Here is a 21402-nt window from a genome sequence, read left to right on the forward strand (position 1 = left end):
GGCTAGCAAGACTCTCGCAAGCCCAACTATACAAACTGCTATATTTGGTGAGCCTTAATATCTCAAAAAATACTGAATGAATTTACAGCAAATCTAACTTCCTGCCAAATATGGTGTCATTTTCTTCAACAGGTTTAGATGTAGCCCGTCTTAAAGAAGGCTATGAAAAATGTATGGGGAGTTTACATTTTGGGACCCCTCGTTTTTCACAACCCCAAAACTTTCCTGAAAGAAGCTGAGGTGAATGAACTTTTTTTGGAAACGTTTTGTGAAGATTTGTCAAACTGGGCGAACGTTGTTATCAAACTAGAAAATGCTTTGTCTATGATTGTGGGTGTTTTCTAAATGTTTATGTGTTAAACTTATATACTAAGGTACTACGAAAGTTAAATTAGTACATCTTATGTACTGATAATGAGTGATACTATTTCTAACATATACAATGTGGGTGTGTGACCCTGTATCCATTTGTGAGTGGGTGTTTTAGTGGTTATATAGGTGTATGAGTAGCTGTAAGGGTGAATAAGTGGGCCTGTTAGCAGCTGTATGTGTAAGTGAGTGGATGTGTGAGTGGTCATATGGGTTGGTGACTGGGTGAGCAAATGGCCGTATGGGTGAGTGAATGGGCGTTTGAGTGGGTATTTGGTTAAGTGAGTGGTTGGGTGATTGGCAGTACTGGAGAGTGAGTAAGTGAGTGGCTGTATGGGTGAGTGAGTAAATGTGATTGTGTGCATAGATGTGTGAATGGTGGTTGTTTGGGTATGTGAGTGGCTCTGTTGAGAGGCTGTATGGGTGAGTGAGTGGGTACGTGAGTGGTTGCATGGGTGAATAAGTGGGTGTGTGTGTAGCTGTATGGATGAGTGTGTGGCTGTGTGAGTGTGTCTATGGATGAGCGAGTGGTGTCAGAGAGGTTGTGTGGGTGTTTGAGTTGGTGTGTGAGTGATTCTATGGATAATGTCATCAGAGATGTCATTTAAGATGTCATCAGCAATATCATCAGTGCTGTCCCTGACCATGTGATGAGTAATTGAATATATGAGGTTGTAAGCAGTGCATTGCGGGGCCTACTTTATAGTTAGCTCAAGTAACTACAACTGGTGAATTTCAGTTGGTTTGGTAGGAGTGAAATATGAGCCTAACTATAATGCCCCTGTAACCTTTGTTTTTCAGTGAATTGCTAAGGTTTGTTTAGTCTATTTTCTAACTAAAACATCCATGTACCCTTTGTTTTTCTCAGTAAATTTCAACTTTTTAACCGCATCGCTGCGGGGGATTTTCCCGCTGTGTGCGGCAATTTACGAAAAGCCACGTTACGTGACGAGCTCAGCTCGTCATCCGCACACGACTACCGTGGCTGATGACGAGCTGAGCTCGTCATCAGCAGCGAAGGGGTTAAAGAAAGTTGTATTTCCTAACTATAACGTCTCTGCAATCTGTTTTTTTAAATACATTTCTAGGGTTTTTTAATATTATTTCCTAAAATGTAACCACTAACTTTTGATAGTTAGTGTTTGAATGAGTGCATGAGTGTCACAGTGGGTGTATGAGTGTCTGAGTAGGTTTATAACTGGTTGTAGCAGAGTATGAATGGGGATGTAAGTGTGTGTTTGAGTGTGTGAGTGGGTCTGTGAGTGTGTGTGTATGACTGTGTTGGTCTGTGAGTGGTTGCAGGAGTGTCTCAATTGGTCTGTGAGTGGATGCATGAGTCTCTGAGTGGGTGTGTGTCCGGGAATGAGCCTCTGACGGAGTGTGTGAGTGGGTGTGTGAGTCTGAGTGGGTGTCAGTGGGTGCATCCATGTCTGATTGGGTTTGTCAGTGGGTGCATGACTCTCTCAATAGAAATGTGAGTGGGTGCATGAGTGTCTGAGTAGGACTGAGTGGGTATTTGAGTTTCCAAGTGAGTCTGTGACTGGGTGCATGAGTGTATGAGTGGCTCTGTGAGTGGGTGAATGATTATCTGAGTGCATCTGTATCTGAGTGCATAACTCTCTGTGTAGATGCATGAGTGGGCACACGAGTGGGTGCATTTCTCTCTGAGTGGGCCTGTGAGTGGGTGCAAGAGTGACTGAATAGCCTTATGAGTGGGTGGGTGAGTCTTTGAGTAGATCTGTGTGTGATTATCTGAGTGAGTCTGTGAGTGTGTGCATGAGACATTGAGTGGGTTTGTGAGTTGGTGCATGATTCCCTGAGTGGGTCTGTGAATGTGTGCATGAATTTCTGAGTGGTTGCATGACTGGGTAAATGAGTCTATTAGTGGGTGCATGAGTGTCTGATTGAGTCTTTGAGTGGGGGTGTGAGAGTCTGAGTGGGTCTCTGAGTGGGTGTGTGAGTCTCTGATTGGGTGTATTACTGGACATGAGTCCCTGAGTTAGTTTGTGAGTGGGTGCATGAGTTTGTGAGCAGGTTTGTCAGTGGGTGCACAGGTGTCTGATTGGGTTTGTCAGTGGGTGCATGACTCTGAGTGGAACTGTGAGTGGGTGCATGAGTATATGAGGTCTCAGAGTGGGTACAAGAGTATCCAAGTGAGTATGCGAGTGGGTGCATGAGTCTCTGAGTGGGTGTATGGCTGTGCATGAGTGGCTGTGTCAATGGGTACATGAGTATCTGAGTGGGTTTATCAGTGGGCACATGTTTCTCTGAGTAGAACTGTGAGTGGGCACATCAGTGTATGAGGAGATCTGTGAGTGGGTACATGATATTACAACTGAATATGGGAGTGCGTACATGAGTGTCTGAGTGGGTTTGTGAGTGAGCGCATAATTCACTGAGTGGGTCTGTGACTGAGTGCATGACTCTCTGAGTGGATGTGTGAGTGGGTGTGTGGTTTCTGAGTGGGTCTGTAAAAGTGTGCAAGAGTGTCTGAGCCGGTCTATGAGTCAGTGTGTGAGTCTCTTAGTGAGTCTGTAGTATACACAGAAGCCTTTGAGTGGGTTCCTGAGTTGGTGCATGAGTCTCTGAATGGGTCTGTGAGTGTATGCATGAGTCTCTGATGGGATACATGAGTCTCTGAGTGGGTATGTAAGTGGGTGCGTGAGTCTCAGTGGGTTTGTGAGTAGGTACATGAGTATGCCAGTAGGTCTGTGAGGGGCTCCGACTGTCTGAATGGGTGTGTGATCATCTCAATTGGCCGGTGAATGGGTGCATGAGTCTATGAGTGGCTTTATGACTAGGCATGAGTCTCTGTGTGCATACATGTCTGAGTGGGTTTGTCAATGGGTGCATGACTCTGAGAGGAATGGTGAGTGGGCACATGAGTGTTCGAGTGGGTATTTGAGTGGGTACATAAGTTTCCATGTGAGTCTGTGATTGGGTGCATGAGTGTCTGAGTGGGTTAGTGAGTGTGTGCATAATTCGCTGAGTGGGTCTGTGACTAGGTGCATGGCTCTCTGAGTGGTTGTATGAGTGGATGAGTAACTCTCTGAGTGTGTGCATGAATTACTGAGTGGGATTGTGAGTGGGTACAGATGTCTCCGAGTGGGTCTGTGGCCATGTGCCTGAATCTCTGAGTCGGTCTGTAAGTAGGTGTATGAGTCTCTAAGTTAATCTCTGAGTGGGTGAATGTGTCTGACTGTGTATGTGAGTGGGTGCATGAGTGTCTGACTGGGTATGTGAGTTTGCACATGAGTGTTCGAGTAGGTCTGTGAGGGGGTGCATGAGTGTCTGAGTGTGTCTGTGTGTGGACGCATCAGTGTCTGAGTGGGTTTGTGAGTGGGCGTGTGTGTCTCTGAGTGGGTCTATGAGTGGGTGCATGAATCTCTGAGTGGGTGTGTGAGTATCTGAGTGTTTTTGTTTTGTTGAACTGTGAATCCTGATGCAGATCATCAGAGGCCCCACCCCCTTTTTCCACCACTCTGCAAATGTACCTCCTGGCACACTACTGGTCAGAGGATTAAGTTTCCTTGGCTGCTGAGGGTCTTGGGCCAAGCCCACTCTTGCTACTTCAAGTAAGTCCAACACATCGGGATTGCTGAGAGCTTGTCAGAGGCCTTGCATTCTTTCTTCACCACTCTGCGAATGCACCTTCCGGTGCAGTACTGATTGGGGGATAAAACCCCCTTAAATGCTGAAGGTCCCTGGGGGCCAAGAACCCCTCCTGTTAACTCCAGTAAGTCCCAGGATTGTTGAGAGCTCATCAGAGGCCCCACCCCCTTTCTCTACCACTCTGCAAACACGCCTTATGGTGCACTACTGGTTGAAAGACAAATTACCGTAGGCTTTTGAGGGTCCTTGGGGGCAAGAACCCTTCCTGTTACTTCCAGTAAATCCCATAAAGTGGGATTGCTTGGAGCTCATCGGAGGTACACTTCCTTTCTCCACCACTCTGCAAATGTGCCTCCTGGCACAATACTGGTTGGGGGATAAAATCTCCTTAGATGCTGGGGGTGCAGGGGGGCAAGAACCACTCCTGAAAGCCCACACAGAGGGATTTCTGAGAACTCGTCAGAGGCCCCACCCCTATCTGCACCATTCTGCAAATGTGCCTTCTGGCACACTACTTATTGGGAGATAAAGTCCCCTTGGATCATGGATGCTGAGGATCGTTGGTGGCCATGAACACCTCCTGTTACCACCAGTAGGACCCACACAGTGTGATTGGTGGTAGCTGGTCAGAGACCCTGTCCCCTTTCTCCACCAGTCTGCAAATGTGCAAGCGGTGCATTCCTTGTTTGGGAATGAATTTCCCTTAGATCCTGGGGATCCTTGTGGGCCAAGAACCTCTCCTGTTACCAACAGTATGTCCCACACAGTGGGATTGCTGGGATTTCATCAGAGGCCCTGCCCCCTTTGTCCAGGACTCTGCAAACACTCCTCCCACCCTCATAATAGAATAATAAGCCCCAGGGAGATGGTAGTCCCGAGAGCAACAATAAGTGCTCGTAAGGGGGCCCCATGTACCCCCTCCTGTTAAAAAAGTCCCACATGCCCTTTGAGACCTTTTCTTATTTTTTTTAAAAAGTTCAGGGACTCCGCTAAAGCTGAGTCTGAAGAAGGCTGACAATACTTTCTGTTTGAAGTGTTGGAAGCCAATCAGAACTCGGCACGAGATCAGGAAGGTTCCCAGAGCCTCAGCGTCCTTATATATACACATTTGTTTTTTCTTTATTATGTCAAAAACTCCTGAACGGATTTACACCAAATAACAAAAAGAGTTCTTTCTGCACCAAGAGCTTCCTTTCTGCCAAATGTGGTGTAATTATGTCCAGTAGTGCAGGCTTTAGTCAGGACTAAAATTCCTATAGGAAAGAACATGAGAAAAATACCTTTTTTAACCCTTCCACTGCACGGTGGGAAGTTGTATCCACGGCAGACAGAAAAGGAAAAAAGGTACCCCATATTAATTTTTAGTTCCAAGAGTGATGGGGAAGAACAATTACTGTAAGAGAGAACTCTTGTTAGACCTATATTTCTTAACACATGGCATCCTGTAGGCTCAAACATTAGACAGGGCCCCAACCCATGTATCAGACATGACAAGTTATTAAAAAAATATATATTTTATTAATGATTTTTTACACTTACAAAATACTTTTCAAATTTTTTGGTTGGCAAAAATTTTCTGTGATTTTCTGGGAAAGAAACAGAAAAGTACATACGTCTGAGGTGCAAACAGAATAATATATATTTTGTCTGATTGTTTTTTTCTGATCTTGCACACTCAGTTTTCTCCTATTGAGAATAACTTGTATTCCTTTTTTTGCAATTTTTGTGGACGATCTCACTTTCTCCATATTTTTGCCCTCATTTTCCTACCTTTTTTGACTCTCACTCAAAAATCGCATGTTGGCATGACACAGTATGACCCCAGTCCTAGAGCGTGCATAGGACACACAAAATTGTTGGGCACTTTTTGGACTCTTATGTCTGTGTACAATAATGGATTGTCTGCAAGTATATAAAACTATTTCTAATGCCCTATGACAATTTAACTCAGTGTTTTGCTTTAGACAGTCCCCTCCCAGTGACATGAGATATTGATTCTGTTTTTGAAATTTACAGATAACCCCGGCCCAATATTTGAGACTCATCTCTCTAAACAATTTGGTCCTGATGAAGGTGGTTGCAAAGCCTCCCCAATGAAACGAGCGTTGACCACAGTTGTTTACATGGGAAATCCCTTTCAAGACAACGTATCAGTGGAAAGTGGTGAGATTAAATCAAATCACTAAATTATGTAAGAAGTGTATGTCTACATAAATAATAGAATTTCCTTGTGCCATGTTGTGTATGAGTGTTAGGGTATGTGTGATTGTTTGCCTGATGAGAGTGACTGTGAGATGGGTTTTCATGGGTTTATTGTTGATGTTTATTATAGTAAATTACTGACTTTTTTATGATGAGTTTGTCCTGTAATATATGATATTTATAAATTGATGTCTTTTGTATTTATGTTGTGTTAGTGGTTAATGGTTTCCCCATATATGAATTGTACAACATTTGTTTTAATCTGTCATAAATTAATTGATACACACAAAAATCACAGAAAAGTATTGCAAACCAGAAACAAGGGAAACATATTTTGTATGTGTAGAAAATCATAATATTCATATCGTTTTAGATTTTTTTGAATAACTTGTCATGTCTGATACATGGGGTGGGGCCCTGTCTAATGTTTGAGCCTACAGGAGGCCGTTTATAAACCAATATAGGTTTGACAATAGTTCTCTCTTACAGTAATCCACGGAAGACAGAGCCATAAGGTAACGCTGGTGTTTGTGATGATCCCGGTCCAATGGCTATGTCCATCAACGCTGATGACTGTGTACATAGCGAAAAACTCACTTGCCTCCTGACACTGCTACTGCCAAGTCTTAGCTGTTGTTTGCCACCTCAGGAAGAGAAATCATGCCAGGCCAATCGGGTGAGAGGGCCTGTCCCTTGTTAAAAAGGTCCTTCCCCTGCATGGTCATTTGTATGGCTCACCAGAGGAACAGGTAACTATTTATTACAAATAGTTTTTTACTGCAAAGGAAAATCATATAATGAATTATGGGGCTCTAAACTTTGTGGAGTGAATATCAGCATTGTACTGTGTGATAAGCCCTGTATACAGCTTTTGTTGCATGCAAGTAGGAGAAGAGTCATCTCCTTTGCCCCATGAACCTCAGCCCCTGCCCCTGTTACCACTGTTGCCCTGAGTGGAGGCTAGTGACCTCCTGAGGAACATCTCTGAGGGTTAAACGGCCCTATGAGTGCCATTCAGGGGCAAGGCAACCGGCGGACACAGATGGTAGCATACCTGTTAGGCATTCACAGTGCAATATCTCGCATATAGGGTTCTTTTCAGGCTCTGGCCTCCTCACTCACAGCAGTCTTCCAGCCATCCCAACCTTCCACACTACCTCCTGCCTCTTCCGAAATCACAGTTCCCATGCATGTGCCAAGCACACATACACACACACATACACATTTAATCAGACCGAAGTACCATACACAAACAAAAACACACAAAAAACACAATCCTGCAACTACTCACCAGACACACACTCCCTTTACTGCCCCACCACACCCATACCCCCAATACGACACCAACCCCACAGACCCCTCCACAACCACACCCATACCCCCAGTTACCACACAAACACCCACAGACCCTTCACAACCACACCCATACCCCTACACACCACACCAACACCCACAGACCCCCTCATAACCACACCCATTCCCCAGACACCTCACCAACGATTACAGACCCTTCCACAACATCCAGCATGTCCTCATCACACACAACAAAGAAACATAAATGCTAACAGTCACCCATACAACAGACACTAACACAAGACACAGTGATATTTATTTATTTATTCAGTGTTTTACAGAGTGCGAACTTGACCCGTTATGAGAGTTACACGCTATATTCCATCCTAGATCCACCGCTTTTTAATCTGGACACACAGCTGGTACATTAGGGAATTATCACCAGATACATATTGTATATCGATATATTGAGAGGTTACCTTGGACATCATTTTTATGTATTTGCATTGACATTTTCATTAATCAGATAGCAACAATGGTTTCTACCACGCAGTCACATTACATGTTGGTTTCTTGTTATTTTCTTTACAGCGCCCCTGAAGAAGGGATTACATCCCGAAATGAATTGGGCATGATTTGGAAGACTGTTTAATGTGATTCTTATCATTAACAAGATAAATTTTGTTGATACACAAACATTTTGTTATATGTACATTACGTTTTATAAATGCAAATTAGATCACTTGACATCTTGTATTTCTGCATGATTTGATCTTTGAGTGCATTGTACAATCTTAAACAGTGTACAATAGATTGTTAGCAATACAATTTATGTAGCGACAAAGTAAGAATAATTTCTTTGAATGATATAAAAGTGTATTCAATATCATACAATGGTTTGGTTGTTCATTTGACAAAAGTGATATACTTTACTCAGCAGTGCATCTGGCATTCTAGTGGGTTCCCACTAGCACTTGATCTGTTTAATAAGGCTGGCCCCCTTCTCACCAGATAGCACACACTCATTACTAGTTTGTTCTATCATTGGTTTAAATAATCTAACAGGGAGTGCACAGACTATACTACTGATTCTTGACTACTGGTTTTAAGTTTGTGCCAGCAAATGATATATGCTCCGTACCTGGCTAGATCTTGCTTTTGCAGGCCGAACTCCAGTCTTTTTGAGGTATGGAGCTGAAGCGAGAACATTGTTCTATAAGCTTTGACCCGTGTGTTATCCAACTTTTTCGAGTCTCTTCCCTGCAAAGCCTCGCTGCCATAGGTGATCGAGGAAAGCAGCTTCGCCTGGTTGACTTACAAAAAGAGAGCCAGGGTCGGTCCCATCAGTTGGATTGCTAGGTTTTTCATTGTCAAAGCAATCAGTGCTCCCCTCCTTCTTATTTCCTGCTTCTGCTGTGCAAATGAGCCTTCTCTGTCAAAGATGACTCCCAGATATTTGTACTCACAAGCTGGCTCGATTGTTAAACCACCAAGAGACCAGTTCTTCTGTTGTTTATTTTTGGAGTTGATTGACATTGTACGAGTCTTACTGGTGTTTATTTTTAGGGTGTTTTCCATTGCATATTTATGCATTTCCGTCAGAAGACGTTGGAGACCAATGTAAGTGTGGCTGAGTAGCACAACGTCATCTGCATACAGAAGATTGCTCGGAGTTTTCCCTCCTATTCTCGGTGAGTGGGAGTTGCAGGTATTGAGTAGTCTCGGTAAATCCACCATAAAGAAGTTGAACAATAATGGCGCAAGCACGCACCCTTGTTTGAGTCCACTGTAGATTATGGGGAGAAAGCACACCTGCCCAGCCTCAACCGAGACAAATTAATTTGGGGCTGGTTAATGTGTTGCTGAATTTGAGCTTCAAGTCCGGCACCTGCTTCCTGTAAGTGCTATCTGTAAGTGCTTCCTGTTACGGTTTAATGTTTGTGACAGGAGCATTGTGCCATACCTGTAACTATTCTCTGACCCTGCTTCGAGTGTCAGAGCAGGGTCAGAAAATAGTTGCAAGTAGGCAAAGGACTCTGGAGGCGCCGCTCAGGAAGCACTTACAGGGTTACAGCAGGTGCCCAAGTTGAAGTTAATTTCTTTGTAACTGTTGTAATCGAATCTAGGCCCCAAGTGTAATTTTCCCAATTCATGCCCTTATATAGGTATACTTAATCACATCCTTATATAGGCATAGAAATCACTACCCTATTTGGTCTAAGCCATACAGCCCAAATACGGCATGGCTACTTCCACTAGGTTCTGAGAATTAACAACGATTTCTTGGAAAAACCCGCCTTCAGCAGCTAGCAATTTCCCCCTGCTTGAATATTAAGTTCTCCAAGAACTCCTGGCGTTTTCCAAGATTTTAGCCTTTGAGTGACGATATATCTATATAAGGGCATGAATCTGGAAAATTACACTAGGGGCCTAGATTCAATTACAACTCCCACTCCACGTTCTTAAGTTCAATTAAGCTAACCAAATAAGCACTGAACATATCTAAAGCTAGTGTTTACAATCCCACCCCACAAATACAAAAATTGCACTTTGAAATGGTTGTACATGAGAAAATATTAAGGATTTCTACAGTACAGATTTTAAGGAAGTGTTGGCATTCTAAGCATATAGTATGGTATCTAAATATGCAAACCGAATGAATCATTAATTTACATTTATGAAAATGGCTCTTAAATACAGAAAGAAAGGTCGAGACCATTTCATGACATAACATATTATTATAATTGTTATATGAGGACAAGTCTTAAAGTTAGAATTCTTTGTTTTGAAAAATTGAAGGCCGAATTTCAGAGTTCAGGGAACGCTGTGTGCATGAATCAAAAGTTATTCTCGGTTTCAGGAAAAAACATCAGATCATCAAGGCTGGCAAAGAAATCATCTACCACAGTAGGTAAAAGTGGAACTACTTGATGAAGCAGATCAAAAGTGCACAGATGAGAAGCATTGCCGTCAACACCAGGTGCCACATTAGCAGTGTTCAAATTAGATAGTACTTGTGTGCCTGTTGATTCTCATATCTCACCCTCAGTTAGACTTACTGGTGAGACCTCAATGAATGCCGTCATCAGGATTGGTAGCCATTGGGGACAACACGATGCATGAGCTGTTACAGGACCTAGCAAGGCGTCGACATCCGATGGCAGGCCTGATGGAAGTGTAAGACAGATGTCCAACACGCATTCCTCTCTGCAAAGCAGGCATCGTAGAACAGGTTGGTCTGAACGATAGAAACCAGGTTGTGTTCAGCCAAGAATCTGTGAAATCCTCTTACAATACCTCATGGCAAGGAGGGCCCCTTCCATGTTGGTCTGGATATTGTTGGTTGACGGACTTGCCATATTGGAGCAGAAGGAATAAAAATAGAATTCCTGCTACAAGTCCCAAGATGAGAGGCAGGCCGCCGAAAACAGAGTGCACAAAGTTTAGAAAAATGCCGAAGACTGCTTCAAATGGTGTTAACAGTCCCGAAAAAATCATCTTAAATACATGTATGATGCCATTGGTATCAGACATGTTTAAGATTTAACTTAACATTTTTTGCGAAATGCACTGAGCAGTTCTTTGATAATAATGCATGTATCTCTGCAGATGTCCTCGCAACTTACAGATCATACGTTTCTTTAGACGCGGTCAGTGGCACAGACTTTTGCAAAAGAAGGGCTTTTATTCTGCTTAAAGTATCAATTCGTATAGAAGAGATATTCAGTGAAGGCCATAATGTCGTCTCACTGTCTGTCTTGTGTGTTGGATACAATACTTGCATACAAGTGACCATGGACGACACACTAATGAGATAAAGTTTTCCTGGCATCATGCCACAGCAGCTGTGATAATTCAACATAACGTAACTGCCATTGGATAGCTGCCTGAAAATGGGCTCTATCACGGTGGAGGGAGTACTGTGCAGGTGGCAAGAGAGGTTATTCGCAGAACCGTCGCAGGCTCCGTGTAAATTAATACCTTTGCACAAAAGTGTACCACTTAGTGAGTTTTTTACCATTTTTTCCACTAAGGAATACCTCTTTTCCCTTGTTCCAACATTTGTGTGTGTAAGGTACAGTCCATGTTGACTTAATGTATTCTTTACCCAACCTTTCATACAGGCCTGCTGGCCTATGCTGTAGACAATACTGAAATTGGAACATCGTCACTGGTATCATGATGGTGCCATGAATTATCCATTCGATGACAGGCTTCTCAGAAACTGCCAATGGTAATCTATCCAGTTTTTCAATGCTCAGCACTGCATAGTCTGCTCCTCTTTGTGCCAAAGAGATTTGTTTATCTGTAAGGTTAAATACAGCAAACAATGACGTTGTGTTGATTAGACTCCATGGCACATAGCCTGAACGAAGGTTTTGCAAGGTCCAGCCTAACTGCATTATAGAACGTAATTGAGACTGACCATGTTGTAACATTAGCAAGTCCTGTTCCATTATGTCAATTGTAGAGCATACAATGCTGTCCAATGAATATATCATGGAGGACAGAGTCTATAACCCATTGTCCACTACAGAAAGAGCTTTCTCTAAATTAATACAATCAATTTCTCGTATTCTTTCTGCAGTTTCCATTTGCATTATTTTCCAAACTTCATTGTACGCAGCGTATATACCGGCGTATATGAAAGGTTTTTGCTGTGGTTTGCGAGGCCCCATTAAGAAATCTCGCAAATCATTGCTTTCTTTAAGTAAAGATAAGTGTTGTTTGATTTCCGGAAGTGTGGATGTCTTTAGCCACTCAAGGCATAGTTTTCCTACACTATATGTTGTTACTATCCCTGGATGTTGTCTCAGAGTATCTTGGATCTGGCCTGTTCAGTTTTAACCCCTGTGTTTTGTTCAGGAATCTATCAGGACAGGTATTGGTGTCTGTGGGCCAGATTAAAAAATTTTTCCAATCAGGATTAGTTCTGTTTTGTGTTAAAATATATGGTATGTCTACCTCTTTTTCTGTAGTGTCATTACTCTCAGAAGTGGATTTAGGTAAAGACGGTTTATTTAAATCTTTTATCTTAGCTAGGCCAAGACAAGAAGTCTGTTGAACAGTATCGTTTAAAAACATTATTTGTTCTGGTATAATGCAGGCTCTGAACAAGACCCCAGACAGTTTTTGTCTCAATGTTGTCTTTCCAAAAGTCAAAACCGAATGTAGACAGCTGAGCATAAAAGTTTGCAGAATACATTTGTTTAGTGTTGGTCAACATTTTTTTCAACAGCAAAGGAAGAAAAGGAAGATAAAATAGGAACAACAGAAATCCAGGAGGTGACAATTGAAGGTGCTGCTTCTGAAGGAGATAAAAGTAAGGTAAAGGGAGGGGGGGGGGTTTGTGCGAGGCTAGTCTGCTCCCTAAATGCATGAGTGACTCTGCAGCGGACGATAAGCTCAACAAGCCTGTTGTTACCACAAACCTTGAAAATAGTCCGCAAATAAAAAGAACAGCAAGGTGCGCGGCTAGGACAGGTACCTCATATAAAAGAAAAGGCAAAGGCAAGGGGAGGTCACCAAATTTAGAGGAGGAATTGTCTACTAAGCAGACAGAGGGAGTGGGCTTCTCCTCAAGCTCAGTTAAATCTCTCAGTCTAAAATCTTTGAGGACGTCATCATACCTTACAGCAGAAGTGAAGGCTAAGAGAGGAAGGAAGCGTAACAAAGATAAGCTCCTAGCTGAATCCAACGCCAAAATCACCCCCTCCCTGCGGTCCTACTTCAAGGTCATCCCTCAAGTTTTAGAAATAGGACAAGATCACCCACAGAGAGATTTCACCTGTCAGAAGCACAACCCTGGGTTAAAGGCTATGGCGTCTTCCGAGCAGGACTCGGCCCTAGTCTCAGCCTCAGTCTCAGCCTCAGTCCCAGCCACAGCCACAGCTACAGCCTTAGCCTCAGCCTCAGACTTAGCCTCTTTGCCAATCCCTGAGCATATTGATCCTATCAACCCCATAGATGATATGGTACTACTGGAAGAGCTACAGGAAGAACTTGATGTTGAATCTATATCACAAACAGTAGCATACCCCAGCCTAATAGATGGTGAAGGGGCACACAGAGTACACAGTGATCAACCCGGGTCACTGGACTATATGGGGAAGCCTGCTGTTATGGCGAGCAAACAGGGAGACCAATCAAAATACCCAACTTCCGTTACCACTGAAGAAAAAGAGAATGTCGAACCCCTCTCACCTTCACATTCAGTCCCGTGCCCACCGGTTGACAACTATCAACCCTGCCAGAGAGAAGAGGGTACTCTAGTTTCCACCCTGGTACCTATTTCAATGGCATCATTGCAGCAGATGTTTACTTCTTTGTCTGCCGAAATTAAGGAAGGTTTTACAGAGTCTGCATCAAACCAAAGGGACATAAGGAGTTTTTGTGAGACTCTTGATGAAAAAAATTGTAATCTGTCATTAAGAACACAAGCCCTGGAAGAAACTGTAGGTCAAATGTCTATGCGGGCAGAAGGTACTCAGGAAGACATACAAAAGCTAAAAAGGGAAGATTTGGCCATCTCAGAAAGAATGGAGGTCTTGGAAAATAACGCCAGGCGCAGTACCCTGCGTATTTTGAACGTTCCTGAGGGCAGTGAAGGAACAGACATCAAAGGGTATATAATTTTGCTATTAAAAGATTCTCTTAACCTTCCCCATACTCCTGAGGTACTTGCTTCGGACATTCAACGAATCCATAGGGATCCTTTTAGACACAATCCACAAAGGGCCAAGCCAAGGAAAATTCTTGTCAATTTTCACACCTATTCTCTCAAGGAACACATCTTGAACTTAGCTCTAAAGCAAAAGTCGCTAGTAGGCAAAAGGCTTTAACTTTCAGATACGCTCTGATCTGTCAAGATACACTCTAGAAAAGCAGTGGGAGCTAGGAAGAAGAATGGAAGCCTTTCGCAAACTAGGAGCAACAGTGCAGATGGGTTTTCCCGCATCTCTCAAAATAATGATGAACAATAAAATGCATAATGTTCGATCGGTACAGGCAGCTGATGAGCTTTTAATGTCACTGGGGGGAAGGAAGGAGTAATAAAGGTTCTAGCCCAGGTCTGTGAAGAGGTGGGGAAAATAACGGGGAAAACAATTCATAATGCACATAACTTACCGGGAAAAAAAAGAAAAAAGAGGAAGAACTCAAAAAAATATATATATATAAAAAAATGGGTGAACTGGTAAAGGGACATACAACTTAATAAAAAAAAAAATATATATATAAAAAAAAGGGGATACATATATATAAAGAAAATAATTAAAAAAAAAAATCAATCAAATTTAATAGTTCGAAGTTTTTCATGCTTGATATACTTATAATAAGGCGAGCTTTCATATTATAATAAAAAGTGGGACATATGAGGTGAGGTCGGGGGAGAGCTAGGAGCACTTACTTCCGGAATTCTCCGGGTAGTGAGGTCAGGGGTTTCCCATGGGCGGGGGGGTCAGGGGGTGGTGGCGGGTGCTGGTGAAAAAAGAAAAATATCCATTTCCAATAATGCTCCAGTCGATACACTTTGTAGCTTTGTTCTTTTTACTGTTTCTCTTTTTTTAATATAGACAGAAACACTTGTTATGTTTAATGGTTAATATTTCTTTTTGGGAAACATGAGTAGGCCTAGAATTTTGTCCTGGAATGTTAATGGTCTCCGCACCAAACCCCGAGCTAATAAAATTATACAATATCTTCGGGATGTGGATGCCGAGATCATTATACTCCAGCAGACACATTTAACCGACATTGAGACACTTGAATTAGTGAAGAAAAATAGGTGGATAAACTTCTCAATTACAACGTCTCAATCACTAAACACGCGGGGGGTTACAATTCTTTTTAAAAAATCTTTAAATTTAAATTTGAAGATCCTACAACAAAAAGTGGATAAGGGAGGGAGATGGGCCATAACTGCGGTGGAGCTAAGAGGGGCGGTTATAACATTGGCTGGGTACTATGGGCCTAACTGCGATGATACTTCCGCACTTGAATCCCTATTTCAACAACTTTTGAATTTCCCAGAGCCAGTGATCATAACTGGCGATTTTAATATCACCATTAACCCTCTACTGGACAAATCTACAAATAGTAGACAACAAGTTCCCTCCAAAACTAGAAACTGTCTACTGGGGCTAATGAAACAATATGGCTATGTCGATGTTTGGAGGCTGAGAGAGGGCCAAAAACAGTGTTTTTCCTTTAAAAATCTAAAATATAGACACAGCTCAAGGATAGACTTTATTCTAACCAGTAGATCTTTGGTCGACTCCATAACTTTAGTAGAGTATATTCCATCTCATCTATCGGACCACTCAGCAATGAAGCTAGAAATGGAGTGGGGAACTAGGTCTTCTTCGCCGAAACTCTGGTCATTTGACAGGTCATTTCTAACATCGGCAGATGATATAGAACTCCTTCAATCGGAGACTCGTGAATTCTTTTCTTTCAATAGGTATTCAGCCCCAGTAGGTATAGTATGGGACACTTTCAAGTGTTTTCTAAGAGGAACAGTTAAAAACAGGGTAGCTCACAGAAGAAGGCAGTATAGGGAAGAAATGTCATCTATTGAGAATAGTATGTCAGTTATTCAGTCCTGTATAGACACTGACAGATCTTTGGATAATCTTAATCTATCCCTGAAACTAGCAGAGCTTAATAAGCTTAAGAATAACTTGTCCTCGCTAATGGAGAAACGAGTATTGCAAAAATGGTAGACAAGCAAACTCTCTCATTTCCAGTATGGTGAGGGAGCGGGCAGGTTGTTGGCCTGGAAAGTAAAATCAGACCGGGTTCGGAATAATATTGCCTCAGTAACCTCTGAGAGGGGTACCTTCACCAGTGACGCAGAAATCAGAGAGACCTTTCAATCATTCTTTCAGTCAATATATCAGGAAAATCTTAATATCAATACAAACGATATTAGTAACTGGTTTGAGGGTATTTCTCTTCCCTCCCTATCAATAGAACAGAGCAAATTTTTAGAAGAGGAGCTAAGCCTTGTCGAGGTAGAACAGGCCATTAAAGGTTCTAAAGGGGGGAAGGCGGCAGGAACTGATGGGTTACCGAGCGAGGTATACAAACATCTGATCTCAGAGATATCCCCAACCCTAACAGCTTTGTTTAACCAAATATTGAGGGAAGGGGTAGCACCACCAGCCTCCTGGGATAAAGCCACTATAACACTCATTCTAAAGCCAGGGAAGCCCCCTTCTGATTGTGGCTCATATCGGCCTATCTCTATCTTAAATGCCGACTACAAAATCTTTGCCACTATATTAGCCAAACGGCTTGGCCAGGTAGCCCCTAATATACTTCACTTGAACCAAAAAGGGTTTACAAAAGGGAGACAACTAAATGAGCTTACATATGAGCTAATTGGATCTATCGATGTGGCAATAAAGGAGACTCTCCCCTTGTCTGTTCTGACGTTGGATGCCACCAAGGCCTTCGACAGGGTAAATTGGTTATACCTGTCGGAGGCCTTGAGGGGGTTCAACGTTGGTGAAAAATTTCGAAGGGCAATAGATCTGTTATATAGAAGTCCTTCAGCTTCAATTTTGATCAACGGGGGCCTTACAGCGCCATTCGATATAACCAGAGGAACCCGGCAGGGTTGTCCCCTGTCTCCTCTCCTTTTTGATTTATACATAGAACCTTTTGCACAAACCCTAAGAGACAGTACACTTATTAAACCTTTTTTTTTTGGTGAGTGGGAAAAAAAGGTGGCACTTTACGCCAATGACATAATGATTTTTACGTCAGACATTAATACAGCTTATCCAGAAGCGATAAATCTTGCTCTTAAATTTGGGAAAGTTTCTGGATACGAAGTCAACGCTTCTAAGACGGAATCCATGACATGGAATGAAGTCTTGGATACGGATAACGGGACATCTAGACCTCAATTACGTTACTTAGGGGTAAATATAGTTAAAGACATTGATCGTATCGCTTCATTAAACTTTTCTACGATAGCAGCACAGTGTCGTAAAAATATGAGGGATTGATCGCATCTTCCACTTACTATTCTTGGTAAAGTTAATCTAGTAAAAATGTGTATCCTACCTAAGGTTTCCTTTTTATTTAACTCAATCCCACTTTTTTTTTATCCTAAATTAATTTCTAAACTACAAAGTGCGATTTCTACTTTCATTTGGAATAGTAAAAACCCAAGAATTTCCTGGAAGAAAATACGACGCCGCAGAGAGAAGGGAGGGCTAGCAGGACCGGATCTTCAGATCTACGCATGGGCTTTTCAACTTACACACGCTCGTATGTTATTAAAAGTGCCAGCAGCAACAGGGGTTGGCCAAAAGTTCTCTATGTTATTGAACTCTGACGGTATTGGACAGAGCAGCTTCTTGTTTAAATTTGGAGACCCAAAATTTAAAAAAATAAATAAAACTAAAGACCTTAAAGGGGATAGCTACTACATGGTACAGAATGAGGCAGGCAATTAAACTAGGTTATTATTCAGAGAGAACTCCAATATGGGATTTACCATCTCCCCCAGCCTGGGCAGAAGACATATTAACCCAACCACTAAGAGTAGCAGGCATTAATACCTGGGGTGATTTGTTTATGGACGGTATACTACTGCCTTGGGACTACTTAATAAATAAGGTGGGGCCAAATTTGTCCAGATTTAAATATATACAAATTTCAAGTTGGTCCCAAACATATAATTCTCAGACATCTCGAAATAGCAGCTTACCTATAGGAGTCATCAGCAATTTAGTAACTTGTCTGCTAGACAGCCTCCCTGTGGTACAAGAAGATAATGGAGGAAATAGATGGTAACTTTTGCCTCCCAGTAACATATGGGCCGATGCATTGCCGGAAGTCGACTTGGAGGAGCTTTGGTTAGCTTCATGTGAAGCACTGTGGGACTTGGTGAAGCCAGCTTGGCTGCGTCGTAATCACATCTTCACTATTCACAGGGCTTATTATTCCCCTTTGAGACTATCAAAATTTTCATCGACAGGCCCGGTATCGTGCCCAAGATGTCAGATGGTCGATGCATCTGATACTCATATGTTTTATGAATGCCCAGAAATCACATTATACTGGGAGTCAATAGGAAATGATCTATCTCTGGCCTTGGGTTATCATCTCTCTATAGATCTTGCTCTTGTCATTTTTGGCCTGAAGAACAAAATACGGAACGCAGCTTCAAACCTCATTTTCTATTCTATCTTGGCAGCCCGGAGGGAAATCTGTAGGCATTGGAAAGATGCCCAGCCTCCTACAATCCACGAGTGGCGAATCTCGGTGCTTCAGATCTCTAAACTAGATCTAGCTAGAGGTGGAAATGCAAGTCGAAGAGCCTTTTGGTTACAGTTGGCATGGTCATATTGAGCCTGGGTTTTTTATTTTTTTTTCCCAGGAGTCCTATGATTAATGCGAGCATTTCCCGCCATTGTTTTTTCTAAAGGAACAAATGGGGCTATGGTGTCATGGGCACTATCTTCCAACGAACAGCCCTATGTGGGAATTTCCAGGCCTGTGTGTATGTACTGATGGGACTTGGTATTCACTCCCCCTCCAACTAGACTTCCCTCCCAGCTTACGCTGAGACAGTATTAAAGCACAGCCGGTTCTTCCCATCTCTGTGGCATATTCCTGGATTGGATAGATTGGAGCTATGCACGCAAATGAGGATAAAAAAAAACAACATTTTTTTCATCCATGTCTTATTTACATTTTTGAAATAAAAAAGTTTCTGCATTTGTAACATTAAACCCTGAGAAGTATGAAACTTTTCATGGAATGTTTTTGAGCTGCCTTTTGGTGGCGTGGGACAATGTTCCCATTGATTATATGTAAAAACATTCCTAGGACTTGCAGATTTGTGCAAATAGTGGTGACCATAGCGATTAAAACAATTTTTGTCCACATGACAGGACAATTTCTTTACATGCTTAATTTTGTTCATAATCTGATGACCATTCTAAATAGTCATGTTTAATAAATTTTACAGATATTGCTAAATCTGACATCATATTATTAATAGTCTCAAAGTCCCAATCATCAGAAAATGTGCTGGGTGATACAAAGTCACTTAAAGAAACCTTGAACTGGTGTAGAATCTTTAGCAGCTCCACCGGGCCATAGATGTCATAATCAGCTCTATCCCATGCTATACCACCTGGTATAGGAATGGCTGTGATGTTCACTGATGACAGGTTACAAAGAAATGAGCTTCAACTTGGGCACCTGCTATAACCCTGTATGTGCTTAATGTACTTCAGTTTTGGAAAATCCGTTCCGCTCGCGGATTTGCAGATTTTTCTGCAATTTCGCGAGATTCGCGGAACGGGAAATTGCAGAAAATCCGCAAATTCAGCGAGTGGAATGAATTTTCCGCCCACACTTACTTCCTAAACTGATTATTTGTAATCCAATGACATTAACTTTTCCTTTTGGTGATGGGTGAGAGTCCTATACAGAGTTGTAGCAAAGAAGGTGTGTTTCAGTGTAATGACACATCCATACAGGTTTATATTTGATATCACAACAGGACCTAGGATGTGTGCAATGTGAGGGTGTCAGATTTTATTAATAGGTGTGATATCAATGAGGAGGTGCTGTTGTGTGACACAATTTAATGTATACATCACTATAACTGATTGTGAGATGTAAACACATGTCCATTTGTGTACAGTGTGCCTGCGCAGTGACAGTAACTTGGCCAAGGAGGGCATCATGCAGATGTTTTTGGGTTATACATTTAAAACAACCCAAAACAGGGTCATACAAAATATGTTTGATCAAGGAACCCGAACCCCCTTGCCAGGTTCATGGCGGGACATCGATTTGCTGAGGAGTCCATGGAAAACAGGTAGAAGTATGACTTAGCATCGGTTGCGTCTGTGACGTTTCAGTTTTGAACGCAATCAAGCAGATACAGGAGCAGCAGGATGTGTACGATCAACCCCAGGACGTGTAGAGGTGATACACTGGCGGTCTGCCCTCCGACAGACTCATTGTCCTATTCCGACGGAGCCCCGGTCGGGATTTCCTTGTAATGACGGTGGGACGACAGCGGTCTTTTGCCTATGTAATCACATGCCTCGTAATAAGGAAGTCGAAAGGCCAGTGATGCAGCGGTCGATCCAATGCCACAGTGGTTCAAGACCACCATACTCGAGTCGTAATCCAGGCATATGGGCCTGATTACTTTGGCTGTTTTAGCGCTGGATTACCGCAGTGGTGGTCCCAAGAAGACCGTTGAGCCATATTACGATGTTACTATTGTGCTGTAAACCAGCCGTAGCACAAGCTGTCATAGAGAAATGAAAGATTGTGTTAATCCCTGCCACGTGGCAGGCACCTCAAGGTGCTTGCCACACAGTACAGGGATTAATAGGGATTAACAGGGAGGGGGCCCTAGCCAGAGGCCATGTGTAGAACAGGGACCTAGATTGTAATTATGCGGTCGGAATTGAAACCGCGATGAGGCTCCGGGCCACCTCATAATAAGGCCCTAAATGTATTGATTTTAGAGAAAGAAATAATATTGTTGGTGAATATAAATATGTGTTGTATACAAGTAGGATGTAAATATGTGTCATATATAATTTAGAGTTGTCTGTCGATATACTTTAAATGTATTATTTTGGTTAAGTAAATTATTATAATTTAATTATGTATTATTGTAGGATATGTTTTTTGTCTTAGTTGAAATGTGTTTATTGTAATCTTACTGCCATGTAATACTTGTTTTAATTATATTTATGTAGTCGATATTGCTGATTTCGATATTTTTGACAGTCTATAGTTAGTCATAAGTCATGATATTTTTGTTTTTAATGTAGTGATTTAATTAAGTATAGGGACTCGATAGTTTTTTAAATGAGATAAAATTTTCGATAATTCTGTGAGTTGATATTTTTAGTCTTGATATTATGTCAGTGA

The 21402-nt window shown here is 42.1% G+C and overlaps 1 protein-coding gene across 2 annotated transcripts in view; it reads right to left on the reverse strand.

Annotated features, from left to right (window-relative positions):
• Window positions 1-21402, reverse strand: part of LOC147702338 (ATP-binding cassette sub-family A member 9-like) — a 1822583-nt gene that overhangs the window by 562465 nt on the left and 1238716 nt on the right. The window lies entirely within an intron of this gene.

Source organism: Lissotriton vulgaris, chromosome 7, assembly GCF_964263255.1.
Source record: "Lissotriton vulgaris chromosome 7, aLisVul1.2, whole genome shotgun sequence".
Classification (NCBI taxonomy): Eukaryota; Metazoa; Chordata; class Amphibia; order Caudata; family Salamandridae; genus Lissotriton; species Lissotriton vulgaris.